The sequence below is a fragment of the Leopardus geoffroyi genome, chromosome D1 (genome assembly GCF_018350155.1).
Source record: "Leopardus geoffroyi isolate Oge1 chromosome D1, O.geoffroyi_Oge1_pat1.0, whole genome shotgun sequence".
NCBI classification, from domain to species: domain Eukaryota; kingdom Metazoa; phylum Chordata; class Mammalia; order Carnivora; family Felidae; genus Leopardus; species Leopardus geoffroyi.
Genome location: NC_059329.1, coordinates 1,986,899 through 2,005,696, shown reverse-complemented (window position 1 = coordinate 2,005,696; position 18,798 = coordinate 1,986,899). Strand labels below are relative to the sequence as shown.

General features: G+C 44.3%; 1 long non-coding RNA gene across 2 annotated transcripts; it reads left to right on the top strand.

The window, feature by feature from the left end:
* Positions 1–2,305: 2,305 nt before the first annotated feature.
* LOC123600575 lies at positions 2,306–18,235 on the top strand. Of its 2 annotated transcripts, none has more exons than XR_006713656.1 (3): positions 2,306–2,406; positions 3,937–4,098; positions 18,183–18,235. It is a non-coding gene; the product is annotated as an uncharacterized LOC123600575 (long non-coding RNA). The 2 variants fall into 2 exon arrangements; XR_006713657.1 differs by lacking the exon at positions 18,183–18,235 and adding an exon at positions 16,053–17,163.
* Positions 18,236–18,798: the final 563 nt, after the last annotated feature.

Below are 18,798 nucleotides of genomic sequence, written 5' to 3'. Positions count from 1 at the left end.
CTGTCAAATTTATGCATGTGGAGTTGTTCATAGTATTCCTTGGTTATCCTATTATTATGTGTAGAGTCTGTAGTGATATTCCTTGTTTCATTCCTGATATTGGTAAATTCTCAGCCTGTTCCCCCCTCTTGTTCCTCTTCCTGGAGATCTGTTGGTTTTATTGATCTTTTTGAAGAACCAACTCTGTTTCATTGATTTTCTCTGTTGTTCTGTTTTTTACCTTCATTGGCCTCAGCTCTTACATTTGTTATTTCCTTCCTTCTGAGCATTTTTAGTCTATCTTGCATTTTTTCTAGATCCATGACATGAGAATTTCTATTATTGAGACTTCTCTTATTTCTAATGTGTGTATATAATGCTATAAGCTACTTTTGCTCAGTGCTTTTAGCTGTATCCTGCGATTTTTGATGTCTTGTGTTTCATGTTCATTAAATTCCTTGTGTTTTTTTGTTTTCCTTTAGACTTTTTCTTTGACCTGTGGATTATTGAGCAGTGTGTTCTTTACTTTCTGCGTGTTTGAAATTTTCCCTTTATCTTTCTTGTACTGATTATAATTTAATCCCATTGCGGTCAGAGAACACAGTCTATATGATTTCCATCTCTAAATGTATTCAGGTTTGTTTTATGATTTGCGAGCAATGGAGAAGAATGTGTATTCTGCTGCTGTTAGGTGAAGTGTACTATAACTGTCAGTAAAATCTTGATTGATGATATTGAATTATTTTATCTACTGGGTGATGTCCTGTCTAGTTGTTTTATCAATTGTTGAAGTCCCCACCCACAACTGTGGATATGTCTGTTTCTCTTTTTAGTTTGATTACTTTTTGTTTCATGTATTTTGTAGCTCTGTTGTTTGGTGCATACACGTTTAGGATTCCTATGTCTTCCTAGTTGATTGGCCCTTTAATCGTTATACAGTGCTCCTCTTTGTGTCTAGTGGTTCTTTTTGCTCCAAAGTTTATCTGATATTAATGTAGCCACTTCTGCTTTTCTTTGCTTAATGCTTGCTAACATATCTTTTTTCATCCTTTTGCTAGCAACCTGCTTATGTCATTATATTTGAAGTGAGATGTGGTTTTTGTTTTTGTTTTTTTAGACAGCATAATTGTTGGGTCCTGTTTGTAATCCCCTCTGCCAATCTCTGTTACCCTTACCTTTTTTTATCTGTTCCTCCTTCTGTTGTCCCCTTTCGCTTGCTCTGCCTCAGTCACACAGACCCCACTGCTCTTCCTTGAACTGAAGAGGCATCTCCTCAGGGCTTTTGCTTTCTCTGGCCCCTCTACCAGGAAAGGTGTTTCCTGTGGCAGAGGCTGCTGCTTCATCCTCCTCAGGTTTACCCAAATGTCAGCACCCTACATAAAATAGAAACTTACCACTCGTACCATGCTCCCACACTCCTTCCCCAAGGTAGTCATCTCTTCGTCAGTGACCACAAAACATCGTTTTCCTACTTCTTTTGTTTACAGTCTGTGGCACCCAGCATAATAAAACTCGGCTGCTGGGCACCTGGGTGGCTCAGTCAGTTAAACGTCCGACTTCTGCTCAGGTCATGATCTCATGGTTCATGAGTTTGAGCCCCGCATTGGGCCCTGTGCTGACAGCTCAGAGCCTGGAGCCTGCTTCAGATTCTATGTCTCCCTGTCTCTCTCTGCCCCACCCTTGCTTGCTCTGTCTCTCAAACATGAATAAACATTAAAAAATTAAAAAAAAAAAGAAAACTCAACTGCTAGATCTCCTGTGTCTAGATTGAAGCTTGGCACCTACTAAATTTCAATACTTACATGTCGAATGAATGCAAGAATTAAAGAAATGCCCCCTGGCTCTCATTTGTGCATTCTTTCCCTCTCGTCTGTTCTCCAGTAGCAGTGACCTTCTTTTACATCCTCCAATGAGACAAGCTTTATACATCGGGCCTCAGGACCTCAGTGCATGCTGGTCCCTCTGCCTGGGGTCTGTCTCCTCTCCATTCTCAACCTTGCTGCCCAGCTAACCAAACTTGTGCAGAGGCCAACAGTACCTCACAAAAGCTTTCTCTGACCCCTCCTACTAGGTCAAGTTCACCAGTGAGAGGCTTGCTTAGCGTTGACCACATTTTGTAATTAATATTTGTTTGGAGGATTATTTCATTAACGTGTGTTGCTTCTACTGGACATGAAAATCACTGAAGACAGAGAATGTCTGGTTTGCTCAGGATTATATTCCTAGCACCTCGCATAACACCTGACATACAGTAGATAATAAATATTTTCCAAGTGAATAAAATAATAAATCAGTGAGTAAATGAGTACTCATTTAAAATTTTTCTATCTTGCAGGAGTGATCGAAGAGATCAAAGATGGTAGGAGGAGCAGTTGTGTGCTGCTAACCATAGAGGTCTCACCTGTCTACAGAAACCTAACTGAACAGGTAAGAACATGTTTGGATACACAAGAGTGAGGTCGGAGGGGGCAGTGGGCTCTCTTTCCTCTTTGAAGCTCACGTGATGTCCTCTGCGGAGTTGGGGAAGGTGGCATGGAAATACTAGTGCTTCTCATCCACAGCTCTACTGATGTTTGGGCTGAATAATTCCATGTTTGGGGACTTCCTGTCCCTCATAGGATGTTCAGTACCATCCTTGGCCTGTACCTACTGGATGCCCATAGCAGACATATCCATCGCCATTTGTGACAACCAAATTGGCTCCCGACACTGCCCAATGTCCCCTGGGGGGCAAAATTGCCCCAGACTGAGCACCACTGAAATAGATCTGATGTTGAGAGAGCATGAAAAAAAAATATTAAGAGAAATGAGAGAGGAAGAAAAAGAGCTCATACGTGAGAGAGAAAATGAGGATGACAATGAATGAATGGAATCAGGTCTCATCTAATGACAGAAACAATTGAAGGCCCTGCCGATCTGGGCCAGTGACTTTGTGGTGCCCCAACACATCAGGATTTGCAAGTGCATTATTTTCTGTGGAAGTGCACGACATGGCTAAAGAAGTTAAAAATACAGCTCATGTACTAGCCCAAGCTTGGGACTTTTGCTTACCAAACGCCAGTGAAACACTAGGGTGAGAATAAGGGCTTTAAACTTCCGGGGTGCCTGGGTGGTTCAGTTGGTTTAGCATCCAACTTCAGCTCAGGTCATGATCTCACAGTCCGTGAGTTCGAGCCCCACGTTGGGCTCTGTGCTGACAGCTCAGAGCCTGGAGCCTGTTTCAGATTCTGTGTCTCCCTCTTTCTTTCTCCTCCCCTGCTCATGCTCTGTCTCTCTCTTCTCAAAAATAAATAAACGTTAAAAAAATTTTTTTAAACTTTTGCAGGAGAGGCAGAGAGAGCTATACCTGTCATTACCAGTTCCCAAACTTTGCTGCCTTTTCAAATCTCATAGGGAGCTTTGTAAAATCCTAATGCTCAGTTCACGCCCCATAGCAACGAAATTGGAATTGCTGGGGACGGTGCCAGGCAGCAGTGATTTTGTAGATCTCTACATGATTCCAAAGTGCAGAATAGTTTGGAAACCCCTGCACTCTTAGCATGAAGCTCTGTATCACCCGGGAACCTGTTAAAAGTGACAGTTCTCAGGCCTGCCTGAAACCTACAGAATCAGAATCCCTGAGGATAAAGACCTGAGCAAGATCTTTGGATTAATGTACACTCGATTTTGAGATTCAGTGTTCTCTAAAAAAGAGCTCTTGACGATGCATGAAACAAATCGTTGAGAAGTAGTGCACTCTCTGTTTTGCCCTTGTGGAATGGGGAGACTAAGTGTCCTTTGGACGCTGAGGGTGGCATCCACGTGGGCATGTAACATACTGTAAAGAGCAGCCAGGGGCCAGGGGAGGGCCACTCTGTTCTGTGTCGTGCCACACACACACACACATACACAGGCGGGGTATTCTTTCAGAGCGCACATCACGTGTACAGCTTTGTTTCCTGTTCCCGTATCGTACAGTTTTGTTTCCTGTTCCTGTATCAAAGATGACTGTATCATCCTTCCACGTGAGAGGACGTGCAAGTAGGAAATGTTTAGCATGTTATTTGCATCACCTCATGGAGTTCCTGTTCATGGTGCAGACTTTGTGAACAAATCCCACAGGACCCTCAGTCTGTCCAGGTGAGGACTGTGCAACCCACATGTCAGGTCTCAAGCTTTGGGAGGCTCACTTGTGAGCAACCTACCACCTTGTTGGGGGGGGGGGGTTGTTTGTTTGTTTGTTTGTTTCTGCTCTGAGTCTGTGCTGGTATGTGTGAGGGGTGGTGAGGGAGTGAAGGTTTTCTTAGAGAATCCTGGGGCTCTCTAATTTGCATGAGATACGATAGAGCCAAATTGTTTTTCCTGCCTTTAATTATTTCCTTATTTGCCTGGGTTGGAATCCTCCTACCTAGTTCCAGCAGCATCCTTCCTCACTTTCCTGTAGGGGGAAATTACTTGCATAGCCTTTTCATCTGCAATTACCCACGGCTGCCAAGAAATGACTTTTAGTAGACTGCAGCAGAATCTGTGAATACAAATAAAGACAGGGCTTATCAAATAGCATTCAGAGCATACCCCAGTTTCCGCTTGAGAAGAAAAATAACAATTAATGAGGAATCTGAGTTGAAAATTCAGCTGATGAGAGAATTAATATATAGATGTGTGGGCAGGGAGAGAAATACATTATATAAACTGGGTTAATGAAACCCCCCAAAGAGTGAGAATAATGGTCTACTTCTCCAAACATAAAAATGAAACAGTGAAAAAAGGAAAATATATTTCCTTAAATTTCTTCTCTGTTATCTTTAGATTACGTCTATTATGTTGCCTTTACATTAAATGTCAATCCCCAGAGGTGGTGTTATTTCATACGGACTTTGATTCAGCCCCTACGTGCAAATCATATGCATGTAAATTCCTAACACACTGTAGAGGCATCTCTTTACAGAATATTCTGAACCACCCAGAACACAAGTCAGAACCTGGAAGGGCTTTAGGATTTTCTCTGAAACAACCAAACAAGATGTCTCAATGTATCTGTTCCAGAGCCATGGTTCTTTTTTTTTTTTTTAATTTTTTTTTTCAACGTTTATTTATTTTTGGGACAGAGAGAGACAGAGCATGAACGGGGGAGGGGCAGAGAGAGAGGGAGACACAGAATTGGAAACAGGCTCCAGGCTCTGAGCCATCAGCCCAGAGCCCGACGCGGGGCTCGAACTCACGGACCGCGAGATCGTGACCTGGCTGAAGTCGGACACCTAACCGACTGCGCCACCCAGGCGCCCCGAGCCATGGTTCTTAATGGTTTCAGTTAACCCAAAATAGTGACAGACCCTCTTAAGGACAGCTTGTTATGTAGTGAGCCTTTGGCATCCGGGATGAGTGTGGGGCCCACCATGGGTACTCGGAAGCATTCTCAGTGTTCCTTTTCTGATTTCTTTCATCCTCACAAAGGTCCTATGGGTAGATATTTACCATTGTTAACCTCATTGTACATGAGAGGGAACTGAGACAGAGAGACTAGGTAACCAAGTCCTCCCAGCTGGACAGTGATAGAGCTGGGATCTGAACTCAGGAAATATAGCTTCCGAGTCTGTGGCATATCCACACTGCTGTGCTATCCTTCTCTCCACTAATACACAAGACAGGCTATGAAACTATGAGCACATTCTAATCAGTACCTTTGTTTATTTTTAAATGCTTATTTATTTTGAGAGAGAGAGCAGGGGAGAGGCAAAGAGAGAGGGAGAGGGAATCCCATGCAGACTCCATGCTGTCAGCACAGAGCCCCACGTGGGGCTCAAACTCACAAACCATGAGATCTTGACCTGAGCCAAAACCAAGAATGAGAGGCTCAACCAACTGAGCCAACCAGGCGCCCCTTAATCATTACCTTTAAATACATACATCTGTGAACAATGGTTCACCACCGGTCAGTTGGTCCTGAGAGACGGGTGAGTGCCGTTCCAAAGGGACTTAAAAAAAAAATACATACATCTGAAAAGGGGCGATACGTGTATTGCAAGCTATTTTACCTAGTTTCATAGACCCAATGCTCCTGCCTTCCCCAACACCTACTGGAACCCACCACTCCAAAGCCCAGATACATTGCTATCAGGAGAGTTTCTTAATCATAATACAGCACTTACATACTTTATCTTCAGATACAGTGGCAATGAGCTTGACCACCTGGTTTTTAACTCCACGGCAGATTATAAGCAGAGCATCTCAGTCGTTAAAAACCTTGGATTTTGACATCAGAGTGCCTTAGTCTAATCCCAGGCAATGCCAAGTTTGTACCTCGGTTATCTTGCTCAGGTGAATTAACTTATCCAAATGTGATCTCTCACATATAAAAGGTCCACAGAGAACTTAGGATTTAATGAGATATAATGCATGCAAAGGACACCGGCGTGTTGGACGCAGTGAGTTCCCAGCCATGGCAGCTGGTGATAGTCCGGCAGGTGATGGCATGACAGCAGCCATGACAGGAGCTGTGAAGATGCTAGATGGTCATTAATAGCCAGGCAGCCTCAAAGCCAAATGTCAAGATCCATAATTACATTTTTTTGAGCGTCAGAATTTTCTTCAGAAACCCAGCTTTGGCAATGTTAATAAGGGCTTTTTAATGGACCCAGTTGACAAACTGGCAAACAGGAGCTTCGGGGAGGTACTTGGATCTGTTTTTGATAAGTCACGTGGAAAGTGGAACTTTGTCTCCCTGCTCTCAAACACAGGGAAGAAGCATATTTTTCTCAGGTCCCAGAATCACCAGAGTGATGGCTTCCTCTCCCGCCTCCACTTTCTCCACATTATCCCCTCGGGCGCTACGTCATCTCGTCTTTTCCACAGTCCCCCGACAGGAACTTCTGGAACATCCATCAAGGCCACATAGAAAAGAGGATCATATCAGATCAGACCGTAGGTTGCAAACGAAATAACTAGTTACATTTATTACCAATCAAAAATGGATTTGCACAGAAGATATACTTGCAGGAATTATTCAAATAGAAACCTTCAGCTGGGTTAAGAATGGAATCGTTGCTGATCAGACCCATCAGTCACTTTTGCAATGCTATACAATTCCTGTAAAAGTGCCCTCGTCTTCGTGATTATGTAAAAGACCTGCTTTTGAGAAAGCAATCTTTATTAATGAGCCATAAATTCAGTCTCCCCACTGCCTGCTGCAGAATTTGGGAGGAGTCTGGTGAAAAAAAGATTCAGAATCATGAATAGGCTGTTTAAAAGCCTCATTATAGCTGTTTTGTGATTAAATCTTCATTATGCAGCCATTTATGAGGGCGTCTCACCACACGCGGTAGCTGCCTCTGTACCTTCCTTCCTCTTCCCGCCATTGACATGGTTGTCAGAAGAGAAAGCGGCCGACGTGGGCTTATCAGGGAGAGTCAAGCAATCCCATCCGTTAGTATGATGTGATTTTATTTTACAAACTGTTGAACAGCTGGGTGAAGGACGGAATTGTGCAGGAAAGCCCAGGTGCTTATCAAAAGGAAAAGGATCATTATCAGTTCTGCAAAATGATCGCCTACAGTCCGGCTGGCAGTGAGGAAATCGTAAACCGCTTCTCCCCTGGAGCAGGTGGCAAGTTCACTCCTGAGGTTTGGAAGAAGGGTCCCTTTACTCCTGGATCCTTTGTGCCGCGGAACACATAAAGTGTAATCCTTATGCACAATCTCGAGAATTTCTCTCTCCTCTCTCCCTGCTGTGCCCACTTGCCTCGAACTTCATGTCAGGGCTCACCCCCTACGAGGCCAGGCCCCTGAACGTACAATGTCAAGAATGTCAGAGGTTGGAGGATTCTACCGGAAAGACAGCCGGGCTGGGTCAGAAGGTCTGGGTTCTAGCCATACCCACCATTTACTCGCGGTTGGTGTAGGTGGTGTCAGAAGTATGAAGCATGTCTCCGTAGTATGTGCGTTATTATAGCGAGTATAGACAATATGGACAGAAGACGTGATAGAGCTGGTTCTCAAAGGCTTCGTGAAGACATGAGAATTTGAGCTGAATCTGCAGGATGGGTGTAATTGAAAGTCTCCACTGTGGACATTGGCATTCAGTGAGAACACTTGAGAATGAAAACCCCACAATGTGGGAAAAGCTTAGAGAAAGACACGGTCAGCAAATAATTGTAGTGTGTTAGCCATTCTGCTGTGGCTCAGCATTCCTCCCTGCGTGCCTCAGCTACTGGGTAAAACCCATTATGTAAGGCTATTTTTATCGGCGACCTTGAACAAAATAAACTTGCCCTCAACTCCCACATAGTTGAGTTATATAACTATAACATAGTTATAGTTCCCACATATGGGTTATCGAAGGCCGTCAAGAAGGCGTTCCTGAAGACTGTGTCTTTACGAATGCTCCTTTCAGGAAAGCCAATCATTTTTATGTTAGCTTTGGGTCTATCTTTTCAGAGAGGCATAGAAATACGGAGGTCTTAGAGGGTCCCGTCCAGATCAGTCTTCATCTCAGTCCCCCAGGGGCCATCCAGAAGGCAGTTTCTTCAGAAATATCTAGGCTAAGGAGCAGGTGGGAATGTGCTATGTAGAGTAAGGTAAACAAAAGATTTAAGATTAAGGCCTCACATAGGAAGAGGCTGTTGAAGGCCCTATATCTTCTATCACTCACCAAATGGCCGAGTTTTGAAGGAGGCCCTCAGGAAATGGTGGTTTCCAGCAGCCGTGGCTGGCCTGTCCATCTGCGTGTGCGTCCATAGGTAGGTTTACCTGCTCTGGAACGCATTGAAGTGCTTTCCAATTAACCGTAGTGGTCGCCATATTTTATTTTTCTCTTCTATTTCCTGCTGCTACATATGTTTGTAACACTGGGGTGGCCCCGAAGTCACTGGATGGTTGGAAGCTTCAATGAATGAGTCTGTGAAACCCAGATGGTTTCACCAGCAAATTTCACAAACATTTAAGGAAACAATAATACCGATGTACACAAAATTTCCCATAGAATAAGAAAAGAAAGAATATTAACCACTTTGCTTTATGAATTGCCATAAACTCACAAGGGTAATGCAAGAAACAAGATCTATGGGCCAATCTCACCCATGAATACAGATGCAAAAATGCTAATTAAAATATTAGCAAATTGGTTTCAGCAACGTGTAAGTATATATTGTCATGGTCAAGTTGGATTTATTCTAGAAATGCGAACTTGTTGTCAATGTGGTAAGTCACATAAATAAGGGAAGACTATATGATCATCTCAATGGGCACCAAAAAACAGGTGTTTGATAAAATTCAACATCTCTTTATTATGAAACTTTCAGCACATTAGTAGCAGAAAGTAAATTCTTTAACCTGATAAATGTCATCTTCCCAAAACTACAACAAGCATCCTACTCACTCGTGAAATATTGACACATTTTCTTTTGGAATCAGAAAGGAAGCAGCTCTCACCACTGGTGTTCAGCCTTGTATCCGAGGCTCCAGCCTGTGAAATAAGATGAGACCAATAAATGAAAAATATAAGGATTGAAGAAAAAAAGGAAGAAAGAAGGCTTTCATTACAGCCAATTATATGGCCAGGTAGTAGAAAATCTAACATAAGCTCCAGATGATTAGAATGAATAGATTCATAAGAAACTTATAAAACTTAATACCTTTTTAAGTTTTTATTATAAAGTCGATATAAATTTAATACCTGGATCTCTCCATACCAACCATGAGCAGTTAGAAATGATATTTCAAACAAATACATCATTTAAAATAACAGCAATGTGGGGCGCCCGGGGGGCTCAGTCATTGAAGCGTCCAACGTCAGCTCAGGCCATGACCTCACAGTCTGTGAGTTCGAGCCCCACGTCGGGCTCTGTGCTGACAGCTCGGAGCCTGGAGCCTGCTTCGGATTCTGCGTCTCCCTCTCTCTCTGCCCCTCCCCTGCTCATGCTCTGTCTCTCTCTGACTCAAAAATAAATAAAAACATTAAAAAATTAAAAAATAAAATAAAATAACAGCAGTATCATCAACGAGGTAGAAGGCATATCTAACAAAGATACCTGGCAGGAAAAATGGTAATAGTGGGCTTATATATAGCAGGCTTTCCCAGAAAGGAGAATAATGGAGATCAGTCCCCTGGTAAACACACCAGTAACCCACCTCCTGGTCAGCGTGCTCCTGGTATTTCGCAGCAGAAAGATGAATGAGAGTCTTTTTCTAATAAATTGCTTGTAGTGCTATTTACCTCTTGTAAAAACAAACGAACAAACACCCTGGAACATATTGTGTCTTGAGGGCATGATAGACCGGAGAATGTCACATGAGCTACACAATTTGTTGAGTGTACGATGGGGACGATCTCTAACCAGCGTGGTCTCCTTTACATAAGCAATATTCCACAGGCATCGCCGACACACCAGGTGGTGAATCTGAGCCCCCACACACCCGAGCCCAGAGGAAGAAGAATCTCTCTGGAGCTCTGTGGATGGCTTTGGACATTTCCAAAGGAAGAACACGTTGCCCGCGTCTTGTATTCTTATCCTGCATCCTTTGAATTATGAGTAATGTTTTCTGTTGAATCCAAGCTATAATTCACATATGCCTGAGTTGACAATTCTACCCTTTGTGTTCTATTAGACCTGTACAGAACACCATCAAACATTAATGAGGTATTTTAAAGAAGGCCTTCCTATGTGGACAGGTGTATTGTGTTATGGATTGCAAAACTTGACACTGAAAAGGTATAGATTCCTTGCAGTGACATTAACATTTCTGAAATGTGTGTGTATAAGAAAACTTGAAAGGCTGACTGTAAGATTCATTTGAAAATGAAAAGGCTGAAGGCAGCCCAGACATTATTGACAACGAAGGAGAAGCAGGGCTTGCTGTACAGATATTAAGATTGCTGTAAGCCTGTACTCATTAAGATAATGTGGCATAGACTCAAAAATCAACTCATGACTGAAATGGCATAAAAACCCAAAGGACGGGGCCCCTGGGTGGCGCAGTCGGTTAAGCGTCCGACTTCAGCCAGGTCACGATCTCGCGGTCCGTGAGTTCGAGCCCCGCGTCGGGCTCTGGGCTGATGGCTCAGAGCCTGGAGCCTGTTTCCGAGATTCTGTGTCTCCCTCTCTCTCTGCCCCTCCCCCGTTCATGCTCTGTCTCTCTCTGTCCCAAAAATGAATAAACGTTGGAAAAAAAAAAAAAAAAACCCAAAGGCCAGGACTGCATATTTAGGGACATTTGGTTTACGACAAACGTGTCACCACAAAGCAGTGGGGAAAAAACAGTTATTTCAATAACTATCCCGGGGAGTATGCACTAAAATAAATATACATATAACACATAAAACCTCTTTCTCACCCATATATCCAAACGTTCCAAGTGGATTACAGTCCTAAAACGAAGGACAAAACAATAAAATCTGTGTGAAATAACATAAACGATTGTCTTCATGATTGCAAGGTAGAAAAATTTCTTCAACAGGACGTAGAAAATGTATACATTTCATCAACTACATTACAATTAAAAACTTATGTTCAGGGGCACCTGAGTTGCTTAGTCTGTTGAGCATCTGACTCTTGATTTCCACCTGGGACATGATCTCACAGTTCGTGGATTTGTGAGATCGATCCCCAAATTGGGCTCTGTGCTGACAGTGCATAGCCTGCTTGAGATTCTCTCTCTCCCTCTCCCTCTCCCTCTCCCTCTCCCTCTCCTTCTTTCTTTGCCCCTCCCCTGCTCATGCGCTCTCTCTCTCAAAGTAAATAAAGAAATCTAAAAAAAAACATTCATTAAAGACACAATCATGAAGGTGAAAAGCAAGCCACAGATAGGGAGAAAATACGTGTACTTGAATAAGCTACAAAGGGCTCATGTCAAAAATATATACAGAACTACACTACAAGAAAAAGACATCCCTGTGGAAAAGTGGATAGGGGCCCACCTGACGAGGCACATCACAAAGAGAGGATATTTCAGTGGCCGATAAACACGTGAGAAGCTACTGAACCCTCTTGGTCGTCGGAGGAACGCAGATCAAAGCCACAGTATGGTCCGTCCACCGGTCACCAGAATGGCTACGATTAAAAAGACTGACGATACCAACTAATGAAGAAAACGTGCAGTAATTGTTGCTCAAGTACAGCGTGTGGCCGCGGAAGTTTCTACCAAGCACTTCTGAAAAGAATTTGATGTTCTCTACTGATGTTGAGGACGCTTACACTCTGTGGCCCAGGGGCTGCATTCCTTTTTTTGTATATAAAATTTTTAAGGTTTATTTCTTTATTTTGAGAGAGAGAGAGTGGGAGAGAGAGCATCCCAAGTGGGCTCTGCACCGCACCGGCAGCGCAGAGCCTAATGTGGGGCTCGAACTCAAGAATCCTGAGAGCACGACCTGAGCTGAAACTGAGTCAGACAGGTGAGCAACTGAGCCACCCAGGTGCCCCCGTTTTTGTTTTTTTTTAATTGTTTTAAAGTTTATTTAACAGGAGCTGCATCCCTAAGTATGAACCCAATAGACCAGCGTGCATGTGCGCGTCAGAGCAGACCTACAAAAATGTCCGCAGCAACAAGCGCGATAGCCCCAAACTCGAAACAACCCAAACACCCGTCAACCCTACGAAGGATGCGGTGTGAGCGTACAACACACTACCACACGGCAGTGAATGGCACCTACTACTGCCACATGCAGCGGCGTAGACAGAATGCACCAAAATGACGAGGGAAGAAAGATAAGAACACACTCTTCATGTACATCAAGGTCAAAAACAGATAAAACCAAAAAAGGAAAAAAAACCCTTTATCTAGGGGTAAATAATTGCCTGGTAATTTACAAAGAAAACCTAGGATCCAAGAAAGGAGAATGCGGAGGAAGGAAGCATCTGCGCCAGATTTCAGCAGCCATAATTCAACCCGTCATTCCAATTATACTTCTCAGGGAGCCACATCAAGAACCAAAAGTATAGGGTGAAACACCAGAGTCTGCTGTGGCATTTTGTGTTGTTTTTTTTTTTATTTTTTACTGCTCTATTTTAAGTCATCACCAGTAACTGGAATCTGTATACCTCACTGAACTTTTGAAAGCAAGCTCATTTACAGCACATTCAGTGTGCAGTTTTGGGAACATGAGTAACCGGTTTTGCTAACTTTGTGTATTTTAATTGGCTGACAATTTGCAAACCCATCTGTGGGACAAACAATGATAAGCCACCCCCGGTGTTTTCAAAAAAACAAGCAGAATCACGATTGGACTGAACGTATTGCCTGTTTTTTGAGATGAAGTCAAGACCAGTCCTCCAGTCCCTGAGGATGGATTCTCTCTCAGGTTTACGCCCTCTTTCTGGCACCTTCCGCCCCAGCCTCTCCTTCCGCAAGTGCAGCTGGCTGGGGTCAGTGCAAGGATGCTGGGCCCACAGTCTGGGGTGGATGGTTCCAGGAGCCTGGGCTTCCCAAGCCTGATGCCTCCCAGTGGCCTGTTCCCTGGCTTTGCACCTGCAGGCCAGCCTGCTAGTGGTGTCTGTACAATCTTTGGGACACTTGGCCATCATGCCTCCCTATCTGAGCTGCCAGAACCCAGTTCTAGAGCGACACTCTCTCTCGGGCCGTTCAGTCCCTGAGTTCCTCCCACGCCTCCTTCTCTGATGCACGTAGTCAGGATGAAACGTGACTTATAAATGTGTGCCTCCTCGTTTCCCAGGGCACATTCGCAGCCCCTTTGTCTGTTTCTTGGATCTCAACTTCTTCCCCGATGTGTTCCGAAAGACTAATTTCACGCATCAGAATGACTGAGACTCCTAAAACATACGTGCACCGGAACGTTCTGAGCACTTGAATCTTGGTGACAACCCTGTGACGTAGATTCTCCTGTGATCGCCACTTTACAGATAAGGAAACTGAGGCACAAATGAGTTAAGTCAGTTGGCAAAGGACACAGAATCGAGACATGGTTTGAGCTCCGGATATGTAGCTGTGGGAGCAGTTTCCTAGGACCAGGATGCTGGTGGGGGGCCCCCACAATCACATGTCCAAACAGGCCTCCCCTAAACCACTGTGGCTCGCCCGGTCTGTGTCTCCATGCTGTTAGTGCTATCTCTACCTTTGTCTTGTCTGCCCGAACATCTTATGTTCCCCTGGACAGGTCAGACAGAGTCATCTGAATCTCGCTGTCCCTCTCTCAGGGCCTCACAAGGCCGAGAGCTGTTTTTGCTACTTACCAAAACCCTTTTTTAATTGCTTCGAAATATCAGCATGTTATAAACTCAGTTTATATCAACATGCCGTTGAATCTGTGAATGATTTTCCAAATGAATGTTTTTGGCCAGAATGCTCTGCTCCCTTCTCTTCCTGTGTTCAGGTCGTTTAGGATGTACCCTTGTCTTTGTCTTTTCTTTCTTTTCTCTTTTTCTTCTTCCTCCTCCTCTTTTTTTCCCTTCATTATTCCACCTTTACCCATCTCCCCAACCACGCTCTCTTCTTTGTTTCTTTTTTGTCCTGGAATATTTTCTGAATTGATTTCAAGGGCTGACCGCATCCACACCGGGACCTGAATGACTCCGTGCAGATTGCTCATAGTTGTTCTGGAAAAAACGGCAAGGAGGAGCGGGGGTCCAAAAAAAAAAAATAAATTTAAGAAATACAGCATTAAGGAAATATAAATAGATTTATATACAGAAGCCACTAGTATAGCCACTGCCAGAATAATGTATGCTATAGATCTTTTTTTTTTTTTAATTTTTGTTAATGTTTATTTATTTTTGAGACAGAGAGAGACAGAGCATGAATGGGGGAGGGGCAGAGAGAGAGGGAGACACAGAATCGGAAGCAGGCTCCAGGCTCTGAGCCATCAGCCCAGAGCCCGATGCGGGGCTTGAACTCATGGACCGCGGGATCGTGACCTGAGCCGAAGTCGGACGCTCAACCGACTGAGCCACCCAGGCGCCCCTGCTATAGATCTTTAAGAGGAGGACACAGCCTGGAGAATTCCCCACGTCTGCGTGACACCAGACTCCAGAGAACGTTTGTGAGAGTTGCTCTGTGAGGAGTAAACATAGATTCAAATGAAAGCTTTCATTTGTGGAGCCACAGGGCCTGGGGTTGAATTTACCTTCCTTCATGACATAACCGGAGGCCTTTGGGCAAGTCGCTACACTGTTTTGGGGAATAACCACACTTATTTCTTGGGATTATTACAACAGACGTGTGCTCGAATGACCTAATGAAAGATGTTTTAAGTTTTTATTTCTTTGTTTTTACTTTATTTATCTTTACTTGATTATTTCTATTGACCATGCAAGTACCCAAAACAAAAGAGCAGATGTGCCCATGACAACAAGGGCCTCGAGAAAAGCAAGGGTCACTCCATCTTTCTTGACGCATTAGCTTTCACAACGACTGACCTAGAAGAGAGCTACCGTTTTGTGGCTAGCTTGGGTCGCGTGTCTGGACTTGGGATGATTGTGAGGAGCGAAAAATAACGGAGAACGTACCTTTTAGGCCCGGCAGCCGTCAGTTCCAGACGATCCCCAAACCAGAGAGACCATTATGTTGACAAGTTTTGAGCTGGAGCCATTAAGAAGAATAAGTGAAACAGATTTATTTGCTTGGATGTGACTCAAGATTGTTCATAAGTTGCTTTTGTTTTTTTAAGTGTGCCCATTTATTTTGAGAGAAAGGGTATTAGCGGGAGAGGGGCAGAGAGAGGAGAGAGAGAATCGCAAGCGGGATCCGTGCCGTCGGCACAGAGTCTGATGCAGGACTCGATCTCACAAGGTCATGCCCTGAGCAGAGGTCAGGAGTCGGACAAACATACTGAAGACACCCAGGCGCCCCCTCAAGTTACCTTTTAAGGTAGTTTCAAGGTCACCACTGTGTGAGAAGTGGCTGTGGCTATCGCTCTGAATAGTGAAGAGCCACGGTATCGGTGTGTCCATAGCCACTTCTCTGTGAACTCACAGAGCTTGCTTGGCGGTAATTTTTCTCTCTTCCGCTTCCCAGATTCTTTTCACTCACTTATTAACTGCAGTTTCTTCTTGAGTAATCCAAGCGTGCGATCTTCTGCAAACATATTAGATATTAAGATACTGGTGAGAGAGGTGGGTAGAAACCTTACAGCATTTTCTCTTGTGGCAGGTGTCAGGCCAACCGCAGTGATGAAGAATGGTATTGCAGGTCCTGTCTGAAGATAGCAAGCCCTCACAGTGATGAAAAATCTCCGTAGACATTCTATCATTTTATTTCAAAGCAGGGGAGACGAATCTGTGTGTAGCAGAGAAACGTCGATTTTAATGTCCAGTTTCAAGAGATTGTCAATTAACAAATAGAAACGTTTGTTTTGAAAGCTGTAAGTCAGTTTTCCTCTGCACGTTGGACAAGTCCCACGCGTGTGACAACACCCTGATGCTGTGATAGTAGGTCTCAGTCCATTTATGCGGCCATAAGCAAATGCCACGGACTGGGCGGCACCTACACCACAGAAGTTCATTGCTCACAGCTCTGGAGGCTGGAAGGTCTGCTCTCAGGGCATCAGCACGGCTGGGGTCTGGCAAAGACCCTCCTCTGGGCTGCAGGCTGCAGACTCCTTGCTGTGTCCTCCCGCGGTGGAAGGGACACGGTAGCTCGCTGTGTTGCCGCAAAAGGCAGAACCTTCGTGATCTAACCACACCCCCCAGAGCCCCATCACCTTTGGGGTTAGAATTCCCACAGAAGAGTTTTGGGGAGATGCGAATATTCGGACCCTAGCAAGGTGTGAGGGTGAACAAGAGCCGGAGGGGGTGACTCGGCCCATCATTCCATAAGAGGAACCATTGCACAAGCCCTAGGTTCTCAGCCTTGAAGGCCTGCAGGGCGCCACACAGGACCTTGGTGAGAGAGAAGGTCCGTGTCATTGAGTCTGCTCCCAATGAGAAGGCTGATCCTGTGAGGTCCTAATAGCAATGAAAAAAAAAAAAATTCTAGAGGCTAATTGACTCTATGTGAGTTCGAGTTTCCTTCTACCCCAGAAGTTGGCAGACTTTTTCTCTAAAGGGTCAGATGGAAAATGTTTTAGTCTTTGTGGGTCATTTAGTACCTTTTGCGACAACTCGACTCTCCCATTAGAGCGCAAAAGCCAAAAAGTGAATGAACGTGACTCTGTTTCAACGGAACAGAGATCATACCCTAAACGTATTTTTTCTAGCCTTTCTTATGCCTGTACTTCTGGGCACTGGGATTTGAGCTGCATGGAATTTGCCTACATCAAGAAATACTGTTCTTCATGGGGCCCCTGGGTGGCGCAGTCGGTTAAGCGTCCGACTTCAGCCAGGTCACGATCTCGCGGTCCGTGAGTTCGAGCCCCGCGTCAGGCTCTGGGCTGATGGCTCAGAGCCTGGAGCCTGTTTCCGATTCTGTGTGTCTCCCTCTCTCTCTGACCCTCCCCTGTTCACGCTCTGTCTCTCTCTGTCCCAAAAATAAATAAACGTTGAAAAAAAAAATTTTTTTTTAAATAAAATAAAAAAAAAGAAATACTGTTTTTCTTGTGATTTCTTAAAATCGCTAACCACTCTTAGCTCATGAGGCATACCAAAGGTGTGTCAACCTTGGCTGAAACCGTGCTCCTCACTGTGTGGTCCACAGACCTGTGGCTTCACCCGGAGGCTCATGAGGAGTGCTGATTCTCAGGCTCTGTTGCAAACACGCTCTGTCAGAGGTAGAAGACTAAACATCAGGAAGGCAGGGACCTCGTCTGCTCTAGATGTAGACCCAACACAGTGCCTTACACACAGTAGCTTTTCAGACAAATATTTATTAAAAGAATGCCTCCAGGAGTTTGTTCAGGCTCCCCCCTTATAAACAAGTAAATCTGGGAATACGTGCTCGAAGGGTTAAAACGAACTTCTGTCATCAGTCAGAAGTTTTTGCTTGTTGAAGGGCTAGAAATACGTGCCCCCCCTTAGCCTCACGGTATATCGTTCTCCAGGAGGACTTAACCATGATGGGTTTGTGCCACATACACAACAGAAGAGTAAACTTACACGAACTAAGAGGCTGGACGTTCAGCAAAATTAATACACTGGATACAAATCAAGATGCAAATAGATTTTGTGGGTTATGTTGAAACCGTGGTAAACATGCGGCAGAAGACAGGCGAGAAAAAAATATGTGTAGAGTATGATCTCTTGAACCAAGCACGGAGAGAGAACAGATCTCCCCAAGGAAGTCTAAAAAATCTCGAAGCCTCCTCACCCAGCCTCCCGGGTACTGACTGTTCTTGTTCTGACACAGCTCTTGGGGAGAATACCCTTCCTCGGGGAAAAGAAGGCTTTTGAGGAACAACACAGAAGAGTGACGGAGTGTCAGCAAGGCTGGCTTTGTCGGCTGGGATCTGAGTCAGAAAGGAAAGGCAAGTGGGCGTGTACGAGGGACCCCCGGGTGAGGAGGCTCACATGTCACGCACACAGTGACACTAAAGATTCCAAGGAGGAAAGATGGCCAATTGTGTCTTGTTCTGCTACGAAACTGCATTTCCCTGTCAAGAATATTAGATCTCCTGCAAGTTAATAAAAATCACAATACCATTAATTTTAGAGCTGCAGTGTAATTCCAAATCATTTAGTTCATCTGCGTCGTATATTCTAAGGCCCGGAAAGGTTCAAGAATTTATTTAAGCAGCCAGCGCTACAGGTGACGGCCTCCTAGCCTCGTTCCTTGCATGGAAAGAATGCTTTCTAATCAATATTCACAGACCAACTTTCAGTATTTATGCTATTATTAATTCAGGTTATAATGAATTGCTGCAGATTTCTTAGATAAAAAGACATAATATTGGGATTCAGTTTGGAGGCAGTAGACATTAAGAGGTCAAAGGTTGTTCATAGGAGTCATCGTCGTTTTCTTTTAA